Source organism: Panthera onca, chromosome F2 (assembly GCF_046562875.1).
Source record: "Panthera onca isolate mPanOnc1 chromosome F2, mPanOnc1 haplotype 2, whole genome shotgun sequence".
NCBI lineage: Eukaryota > Metazoa > Chordata > Mammalia > Carnivora > Felidae > Panthera > Panthera onca.
In genome coordinates, this window is record NC_138356.1 from 35,660,329 (window position 1) to 35,671,633 (window position 11,305).

The 11,305-nt window shown below is 33.1% G+C and overlaps 2 long non-coding RNA genes across 3 annotated transcripts in view; both read left to right on the top strand.

The window, feature by feature from the left end:
* The window catches only part of LOC132664263 (uncharacterized), an 86,612-nt gene extending 85,586 nt beyond the window's left edge, over positions 1-1,026 (top strand). For both annotated transcript variants that reach the window (XR_009603553.2, XR_009603554.2), the window contains one exon: positions 900-1,026. This is a non-coding gene — a long non-coding RNA (uncharacterized LOC132664263). The remainder of the gene's footprint in view (positions 1-899) is intronic.
* A 2,745-nt stretch (positions 1,027-3,771) lies between these two features.
* Positions 3,772-10,771, top strand: LOC132664809 (uncharacterized). The gene is made up of 3 exons (XR_009603851.1): positions 3,772-3,855; positions 5,816-5,980; positions 10,269-10,771. It is a non-coding gene; the product is annotated as an uncharacterized LOC132664809 (long non-coding RNA).
* Positions 10,772-11,305: the final 534 nt, after the last annotated feature.

The window sequence follows — 11,305 nt, forward strand, 5'->3', positions numbered from 1 at the left end:
GGTGTCCATCAAAATACTTTAAAAAGTTAAGTCATGGATTTTGGTGAATAGATCATAACATGATTTAAGATGTAGCTGTAAATGAGAGAATTAATAATCTAAGTAATGATCACTTCATGTATTTTTTAAATTAAACTGTATTGTTTGTTGCTTTGACATTAAAAGATTTGAAACATAAAATATACAAATTGTTTTAAGTTTTATTCAGTTGTTGAATTCACGCTGAAATAAATCTCAAATCTCCATTCTGTACATTTTTAGTTCAAATTTCAAACCTAAACTATCTAAAACTCTATTGATGTTATATTAGTTAAGCTTCTGCACAACTGAACATTATTTGCTTTTCATTAGCCTTGTATTTCACTAAGGGAAGGACCAATGCATATAAATGTCCAACTTTTCACTATTGGAGTCAACAAGTAGATGATTTGAGTGAACCAGGCCTCCTGCCTTCTCTTTACTTCCTTTCTCACCCACAGTAGTCCTTAACACACATAGGCACACCCAAAAGAGCAAGCACAAAAGGACAATTATCACATTTCAATTCCACATTCCTCCTCATTTTTGCATATAGATCTACACATATAAAAGGGTCTGCATGCCCACATGCCATATGTTAAGCAATCCTGGCTTGCAGAAATTGTGGAGTGCTTGGTGGAATTTGTAGATGTGCATTTATTTAAAGCTCCACAGGGTTGCATGGCTCTACAAAGTTCCTTGGGATTGCCCTTACATTACCATCACAAGTGAGAATGTAACTACCTCTCTTTGACCTAGCCTACAACTCAATTCCATCCTCAACCTTTTCTGATATTTTAAGATCCATTATTTAGATATTAAGCAATATATCTGTGTTTCCAACCCCGATATGTTGGCTTCTTATCTATTTCTCTGAGCAGTTCCATCCTCAGGCTCAAGCAGGAATTTATTCTGGTTTAGTGATATTATCCTGCCATCATCCAGCCGGCTCACATCCTCTGCACCATCTGTTTGTGATATATCTTCACTACAGCTTTTGTTACAAGAAGGAAAGTATTTAGCTGGAGTTATTTTTTTTTTCTTTGATAAGCACATTGTTATAACTTCAAAAACCTTGGAGTTACTGTTTATTTGTTACACATTCAAAGATATTAATTTAAAAAAATCTTCAGTGTCAATGTGGTAAAAGGAATCATCTACCCTTTCTGTTCTAGGTATGTATTTTTCAACAGTAAGCGTTACTACTAAGTTTTAATTAATATTTGTTTTCTTGTCCTTTCCAACAGTTTAATAACTGTATATAGTCTTTCAAGTCATTGTTACTATAACAGACCTCTTTCTAACTATTAAATTCCATAGGGGAAGGGAAGCTGGATTTGATTCAGTAAAAACTGATGAACTAGTAAGGACGAGAAGAATACCATATTTTATCTCCCCTGGTATAATGATTAAGTAGAGTTCCTTTTCTTTAACATTCTCTCAATTTCCCCAATTCTTCATCTGAGTTAATACACTACCAAATAACAATCAGTTATTTCATTTGTTTGGGACTTCTCCCATTTCATTGAGCCTCATCTTAAATTCCAACCAATCAATTTTTTTTTTCTACCCTGAAAAGAGTGGTGGGGATTCTCATCAACAGGTAATTCCCTCAATTTCCTTTCAATTTTACAAACACACACACACACACACACACACACACACACTTAAAATACTGATCCTCAGCTTAAACTTTTTGATAATTTATGGGGCGCCTGGGTGGCTTGGTCGGTTAAGCGTCCGACTTCAGCTCAGGTCATGATCTCACGGTCCGTGGGTTCGAGCCCCGCATCGGGCTCTGTGCTGACAGCTCAGAGCCTGGAGCCTGTTTCAGATTCTGTGTCTCCCTCTCTCTGTGACCTCCCCCGTTCATGCTCTGTCTCTGTCTCAAAAATAAATAAACGTTAAAAAAAAATAAAAATAAATAAAGCACTCTCAGAGCCACTATCCAATCATGCCTCTTTAAAAAAAAAAAAAAAAAAAAAAAAACTTTTTGATAATTTATGTAATTAATAGCCTTGGGTATATACATAACGTAGAGCCTTATGGTGGTAAATGTTTAAGAACTGGCTCTTAAGAATAGAAGAAGGAAAAAAATCTTCTGAATTATAGCATGTTTGGGCTTCCATGGGGTAAATACTCCCACCATGGCTGAATATGCTATTGGGATGTCATTCACAGAGGACAACTTTCTAGAGCAGACAGAATGGAAAGAAGAGTGAAGTGTGCATCTGGAGGGGCAAACAAAACACCTAGCTCACCACATAAAACAATTAATTTTATGAGGTGAAGATAAGAGATTTGGTAGATGAGGCTTTTATTATACTTTGGATGTGTGTTTTTGTTTAAAGTATTCACATTCAATCACTATGCTGCAAACGTACGTGCCTCCCCTCAGTCTTGTGTGCATAGCGAGATCTTTCCAACAGTTATATATAATTTCTGAGCATAACAAGGAATTTAAAAATTAATTTTATAATTTTATAGCAAATTTGAAAATGTGATTTAAAGTTAAAATATTTCAATTAGTATTTTATTAAAATTTTATTTTAAAATTAATTTGTAATATCTGTAGTATAGTGCAAATTTTAATATATCTCATTTTACAAGTGGTGAACACTATTTTATTTACTTTGAATTAATTATGGAAGACTAAGCATGATTTATTGACAATTTCTAAAAAATAATGAGTTAGATTTGGTGTATGGGCAAAGTAAAGGTATAGTAACGTATGTATTGAAATTAAAATTCATGGTATTGAAAATAGAAAAAAAAACTTTTTTCACTAGCTAATATTTAAAATTAATATATTTTGTAATTCTAAAAATATAAACTAGTTTCATTTTATAATTTTTGTGATTTGATTCTAAATGATGACACAATGCTCTAAGCTGCCTTCTACAAAAACTTTTCATAAAGCAATTACATGGAAGTGCTCTTTTTTCCCAATATGAAAATCAAAACTGCATAAAATTGTTAATACACTTCTCTTCTTAACATTGGCATTTAAAGTACCAGACAGTTTGAGATTCCAATCAACAATTTTGATCAGAAGTATATAAATTTTATTCCTGATTAAGAAAATTTAACTTATTAAATAAGTTATATATTTTTATTCTATGTTTTATTAACTTATTTTTTCAACACCATATTTATACCCAAGATGGATGATGAGGTATGATTTAAAGAGTGACCTCATATGTCTTTATTTTAAGCAATCATATAGAAATACAGAATAAATTAACAATTTCATATTCTCTGTGTCATGGAATAATACTCTAGCTCACATCAGGAAGTTTGAGTTAAAAGTTAAAAAACATATATTTCTAATTGTAAATAACACCTGCATAATTATTAAAAATAATATAAAAATCTTAGAAAAGCAGAAAAACTTAAAGCAAATAAATTTATTAACAGATAACCAGTAATCTCAATTTTCCATTTCAATCTCCATTAACATAAACATTCTACTATGTAATTTCTCAGTAATTCTACATTAATATACTCACATGCATACAAATATATGTATATATACATATATACATATATACATTTTTAAAAAAAAATTGTTCAGTGGTGTACATGGCTTTGTGGCCTCTAGCCATATACTGTAAATACTTTACAGTGCTGATGAGAATTTTTCTATAACATGGTTTTTATTTTATATATTGTAGTACATTATATGAGTAAACTAGAATTTGCTTAAGTCATCTTGTTTTTATTTATAAGTAATTCTTATTTTCTTGCTTTTACAGAAAACATTACTAATAAATATTCCTGTTTTTGTCCACATCAATATGCATTTGTTTGGAAAATTTTTCAGAGTATTTGTCACAGGTATTTTAAGACTTTTGATACATATGACAAATTTGCTTGTTAAAAAATGTGCCAAGTTGCATTAACATTAGCAGTGTAAGTACCTGTTTTTCTAAACTCTCACCAGCACTGGGCATTACTATTTCACCTCGGCATTTTTTTTATGCTTATTTATTTATTTTGAGAGTGAGTGAGAGAATGAGAGCAGGAGAGGGACAGAGAGGGAGAGAGAATCCCTAGCAGGCTCTGTGCTGTCAGCATAGAGACTGATGAGGGGCTTGATCTCACAAACTGTGAGATCACGATCTGAGCCGAAATCAAAGTAGAATGCTTAACCAACTGAGGCACCCAGCCATCCCTATCTATGCCAGTTTTATCAAAGCTTTAGATTAATGATACTTCTGCATTTCAATTATTTTTGCTTAAGATGAAAATAACATGCAAACATAAACTGGTGGATATAAATTCATGTGTCTACCTACACTCTTACTAACAGGATCATGTATGCTACTATTGATTGGGCAATATAAGAAAATTCTCCTAATCTTGTGACACTTTTTGTTCTGGATTATCTTTTCAAGGATATTTGTATGAGGAATAACTATTAGTTAGGGATAGGGGCTTCCTCTGGGGCAGAACGAAGGTTTGTTTGCATTCCAAGATAGTAAAGAGATGCTTTGGTTTGTGGCAAAGGTTAAACAGGTTAAACAGGTTTACTTGCAGCCACTTTAAAGGAATGAAGTTTTCTAAGCTCATGATTCCTCAGCTGTGATGCAAATCCCACTGCATGCACACATCCTTCTTGGGTACCCTTCACCCAGACCTCTGGGACTTGAGTGACAATGCAAACATGAAGTTCACGGTGTGTGCTGTGTTGCAACTAATAGTCTCCTTTGTCTCTGTGCCAAGAGTCTTGTATCTTCCATCAATACCTATGAAACTGGCAGGATCACTTGTTAGCTTATAATCAGGGTAAAATCTTATGCCCTTCAGAGAAGATTTTGACACAGATCTTGACCTGAGTCTTAGGGACAGATTTGTTGGAATGAATACATACTTCTAGAAACACTTTAGGCTACACTGCAATGTTAATCAAACAATTCTGTCTTTCAGTGAGTCAGATAGCTTGGCATAGATAGGGGGAGGAAGTGAAAAAGTAAGAGAGTTAGAGAGGAAAAAGAGAGATACTTCTATGTTTTGTGGCCATAGTTTAATACTTAGTCCTAAATCAGAAAATTTGCAACTTTTAGCCACGTACAAGAAAATTATTCACTCCCCACCCCCGCACCCCAGAAATAGATGAACCATCTTAATTCCTGTTTTAGAAAGAATACAGATAGAATTTAATCAACTGATCAGTAACTCAGATACTGGACACAAGTGGAAATGGTCATTTTTGAATACGAACCATTGATTTTTATTAAAATGTATTACTTACAATGTATCACTTCTCTAAATTTTAGAGTCATGAATTTGTGTGAGACAAATCACCAGAACGGCTATAAACAGATGTTTAGAAAACCAAACATTAGACATATTGTTCTGGGAAACTGGATTTTTGATCTAAAGTTCGTTCTAGTATACTATAATATTGATAGGATAAAGTAACAGGTGTTTGTTTAGTATTTTAACTGATAAAATCTATTGAAAACTTACTATGGATGAAGCATCAAAGTAAATGTTTCCCCTTTTTTATCTAGAAAGCAAGTAAAGTTCTTAATACTTGCCATACCTATTTTGGTTTACTTATTTATTTTTCTCTGTTCTTTCTTTTTTCTTTTCTTTCTTTCTTTTTTTTATCTTCGCTGTTTGGTGTATTTAAAAAATGCATTGTCAGAAAGCATATTGATAAAATAAATGCTGAATTTTGTTGATCAAACTTACAATCATTTATATTTTCCCTAAACAGAAAAATAATTCAGATGATTGCTTACTTCATCAGAGGTGGTTGGCCAGATTCTCATTTCCCTTTGTATTTCAGAGACTTGTCACAAGATGCAGAGTTTCTACTGGCTTCAAAGAAAACGTTTAACATGAAAAACACAAACAGAAATAGAGAAGACTAAGAATTTGCATGTTGTGACTACCTGTTTTGTACTACATTCTGTTTCCAGAATTAACTTAGGAATTGAAAGAACAAATAAAAGTGAGTAGTAGTTTGATTCTTACTGCTATCATTTAATATATTGTATTCTTGTGTTTATCTTTAATATTATAAATTTTCAATATGGCATCAGTTGGCATAGCATCCAGAGAAAGTATTGTACATGATATTGAAAGACATGGGTTCTGGTTTTAGGATGTCAAGGGTATGTATATAGTCTTTTAATCTCTCTGTAGGTGATTTGTAAATGTAAGGGGATAATTTCAGTGGTTATTGACATTTTAGGAAGTCACAGCACTATATGAGAATATGCAAAAAGCAATAGTGGAGTGATGGAACACACAAATACTAACGTTTTGCATGCAAATTGAGAGGGATCACGTGCATCTCTAAATCTATCAACCAATACTAAGAAGTCCTTAATTAGATGATCCTTAAGATTCTATGATCTAAAGTTTAGTTTGACCTAACAAATCCTTGAAATACTAAATCATCGCTATTAGCGATGATAAAAATGGTTTCTATAACTGGCAATTGTCACTATGGCCAAATGACTAAACATTGCCAAAGGCACATCTAGGACGACAAAAATAAATAATTTATCTTGTTTTGCAAGCATGGTGTAGAGAGCTAAAAGATATGTCATGTGTCCTTGATGTAATCAGGAAAACTCTTCTTCATAATATTAATTTTTTTCAATATTTAGAATTTTTAACTATTTTCCAGAAATTAATAAGAGGACTAAATTTATATTAATGATAAAACAGAAAATTATCTAATATTCATGCTGCATATTGTAGAGATCTCTCTAGAATATGTGCATTATATATCACGGTGGTACTCCTATATTAATCAGACCTTTGGCATTTCCAATATTTCTGAATACACAAAAAGCTAATTTATAAAATATTCTATCAACTAGAAAGCCAATTCAAAAATATTTATTGAGGGCCTACTATGTGTAAGATATTACAATGGGTAGAGCAAAAGATACATATAAATAAAATGGAACTTTTCTCTAAAGGAACTTATACCTTATCAGAAGCAATGAAATAGACATATACACAACTGATTTCCTGAACAGAGGATTTCTGGTAATAGAGGTGTGTTATTTTTTTCTCTTGAAGAGGGATAATTAATTCCATCTGAAGGAACTGAGGAACACTCATGGGCAGCTGGTAAATGATCTGTACCATAAAGGAAGGCTGGGATATTCATTGGCAGAGATGACTAAAAGGAGAATTCCATATGGAGGGGGAGAGTAGCATGAACCAGGAACAGAGATAGGAAATCTCAGAATATTTTCAGGGAATGCTGGGTTGTCCAGCATGTGGTGGAAGCATTAAGTCTAGAAGGTAGAAAGTAAAGAAAAACATGAATGAAATCCATTCATGGAAATGTCATCTGGGTATTTGTGTTTTATTCTTTGCATAATGGGATGCTGCCAAAGGTTCTAAGGAGAACAACAGCATGGGAGCCGTACTTTTAAGTAAGATCACTGCACCAGCCTTCATACTCACATCTTTATGCACCGTGTTTAATGCTTCTGAGACTGTTTTCTCAGTTGTAAAACTGAGCTATTAATCATAAATATTCTATCATAAAGATAAGATTAAAATGATTTAGCATATGTCAAATCCTAACATAAACACACTATCAATAAATATTATTTCCTCACCTGGAAATTTGTGTGAAAAATTACTGAAGTAAACCATTAACTAGAATTTAACTCAACTATACATAATGAGGAGCCTTTGAATCAAAGAAAATAAATCATTATCACCCTGATCTTTGTGTTCAATAATTTTTTGAAAAATTAGTAACACATAGGTGAAGTACATTTTTTTTCTCCATGATGTATGGTGACTTTTCTCAACAAAACTCTTTTTATAAAAGAGAACATTCTATACTCTGGCTATGCTACGTAGCATTTATGCACAATGTGTTCAACTAGCATGACCATCTGTCTAGATAAATGACTCCAACTTTAGGATATATATATATATATATATATATATATATTTGCTACAAAATCTGTAATCCAAAGTTTTACATAAAGTTCATTGAAGCAGGGAAATGACAAAATATGAATAATATAAAATAGGTTTTGGAGTTTCTAGGAAAGAAGAATAGTAGTGTACAATTCAGTGATGGTTGTACTGTTTGTACAATAAAAATGTTAGAGCCCATTCTCCATCAGACATGAATGTTCCTTTACATTATAGAATTTACAATAGTATAGCTTTTATACTGTAACAGCAATCCAGCCCAAGGTAGCCAAATAAAGCCTATGCTAGCTATCTACTTTTATAACTAATTACCTTTCAAAGTGTTCATCAGCTCAAGGGAAAACAGGTGCTATCATTTCCCCTCCACAAGTTCACAGAAAAAAGCATATTTGATTCTTTTATCTTTTTGTTTTTATAAATGTTTTATACTCTTGCTACTTTTAATTTTGATGCTTTTAAAAATTGCTGTAGGGACTCCAATCCCTATAGCAAAATTGCTATAGGGAGATTTGGCGTTGCTTGATTATTGATGGTCTTTATGAACCCAACAGTGAAAAGCAAACACATAACCACAACCAAGAATGCACTTAAGTTGTGCACATTTTAATTATCAAAGAACTAACAATAAAGAGAATATACCTTTCAGGAGACCAGCAAATAAATCTTGTTTCTTCACTATAAAAAGAGTAGCCTAAGGACTCTGCTAAAGTGAGTCTTCCCTCTGCTCCCCTTATCCCATCCCCTTGGTTTATCCCCACATGTAAAAGCAAGGCATTGCACCTACCCAAACGAACACCAGAAACCATCTCATATATGCAAACTTACATTGTTGGATGTACCTCACCTGCAATCCAACAATGCACTCGTTGACATGAGTTACCTGCTTTGGCCAATGTACTTCACGAATTAAGAAATGTCATTATCCAAATACCACTTCATTTCTCACTATATGGACAATCTTAAAGGAATAAAAGACAATACCTTTAAGCTACATAAGAGCAGACAAAATTTAAAATACCACACAAAATAAGGAGAGAATAATTTCCATTTTCGCATATGCTTCAAAAGTTTCAGGATTTAAATTGGGGTTCAATTTAAAGGGAAAACATTCTCAAAATTACATCATTTAATCTAACTCTCCAGTCTGGAAACCAGACTTAAAAAATTATATATATATATATATGATTGTATTTTGCTCATGAGATTTCTGGCATTTTGCCTGCCTCTAGAGTTAGTAATGCACAAGAGAATAATGAATCTTTTCAAAGTTGGCAGTGTAGAGTCCAATACCTGCCAGTGAACAAAAGTCTCTAGTGAAAAATTCCAACCTGGGGGTAAAAGTTCCCAAAAGACAACAGTTCGTTGGCTTTGTTAAACAAGGAAATGGCCATAGGTATAGTTCCTTCTTTTCTTCATCAGCAATTAGCAGGTACTATGAAGTGAGTTTGACATAATCACTGGTACCTTATTATTTATAATTGACAAATTTTACTTATGCTATTTTTGCAAATAAATCCAGTACTAAAACCATAGCTATTTTTGAAAAACATGCCACTGGAGTAACTTAAACAATTAACTGCACTGAAACTATTTCCTTTAGTTTCTTCTAAATTTATAAATTCTCACTTGGTAGGCTTAGGTCATTCCTTTTGTGATATGTAGCAGAGAAATGGATCAAGATGTGAATCATGAAAACAAGGTTGGAACATGGAATCAAGTTCAGATTTCAATCAGAGTGTTAGTGAAAGTATAAATTGGATATCTCTGCTTTCTTCATGTATAAAACCTTTATAGATTTCCATATTCAAAATTGTCTTTGCGGTAGAATGTATGACTTTGTCAAAGAATGAAGAGCAGTGTAACTGTGAAGACATTCTTAGTAGCTGTCCATTTTTTTACGTTTATTTATTTATTTATTTATTTATTTATTTTGAGAGAGAGAAAACGAGAGGGAGGGACAGAGAGAGAGGAAAAGAAGGAATCCCAAGCAGGCTCTGTGCTGTCAGCACAGGGCCCAATCCCAGGAACTGTGAGGTCATGACCTGAACTGAAATCAAGAGTCAGAGGCTTAACCAACTGAGCCAGCCAGGTGCTGGATTAGTTCACCAGTTTTAAAGGAATTCAGACCACAGTTAATCTCTATGCGGGGGGGTGGGGGAACATATCTATGTGGGAGTTAGGGAGCAGGGAAATTCCTTCTACCCTACAAAAGGGGAATCCCAAACTGAATCTTTCAATGTGCCTGAGAAGTCTTTAGTGACAGAAACAATCTGTAGCAGTCTGAGTGTTACTCTTCCTGAATCCAAATTTCTCTTTCGCAGGTTTTTGTGAATCATTTCCATTTTTAAGAAGATATGGCCAGGCAAATGTCCACATATTTCTCATCTATATTTTGACACTATGTGGATTTCCATCAAGATATAGTTTAGCTTCAAAAATGTGGTTAACTAAGAAATAGCTGGAGGCTGCTTCAATAAATCAGAAAGATCAATTTTAAGAGATATGTGCGTATAATCAAAGCTTGAAATTCACTTCTACAGGAAATCAATAAGCTATTTTTAGAAGCATTGAAAAGGGATTTTACACATATATAAATAAAACTGGCATTCGTCATAATATTAAATAGACAAAAGTGACAAGAATTATGTATATTTGAGCTTTATGAAATAAATTTAATATATGCAAGATGGAGACATCTTTCTACATATTTTGAAAAACATTACTTGGTATGTTATGGGGTAAAATCCAGAGAATATATTCTTATGTGTGTTTGTGAGGAGGGGAGTATATTGTGGTCATTAAGAAAAAAATTGGTGAGAGGGTATTGTGGTAAAAAAGAATCCCTTGATATTAAAAAATAATTTAAAATGTATCTTTTTGTGTCCCCTTCTTCATGTCTATTATCTTGCCATTGGGAGGTAGTCACCAATCCAAGAAACAAACATCTATTAACCATCACTCACACAAAACTAACAGCAGATGAGATGGTGGTGACTGGAAGATTATAATTAGGAAAGATATTTCCCAGGGGAGACACAGGTAAAGAAAGGAGGAGGTAGCAATGATATTCGGCTGCTGCGCATTTGTACCAAGACACCCTTTGAATATATCTATTTTTAAAAAGAATGAAAATTAATACTATTTTCACTAAGTTAAGATGATAGTATTGATCCTAATTCTCCCTATGCCTCAGTCATGTTCTGCTAGACAGACACTATCAAACATCATCACTCTCAATATAGTGCTTTAATTATAGATTAACGTGTTACACCAGTGCCTTCAAATAACATCCTCCACAGGCATCCTAATGCTTAAATAACTGCCTTTGCAGTTAATTGTCTATGTGCCCCGTTATGTC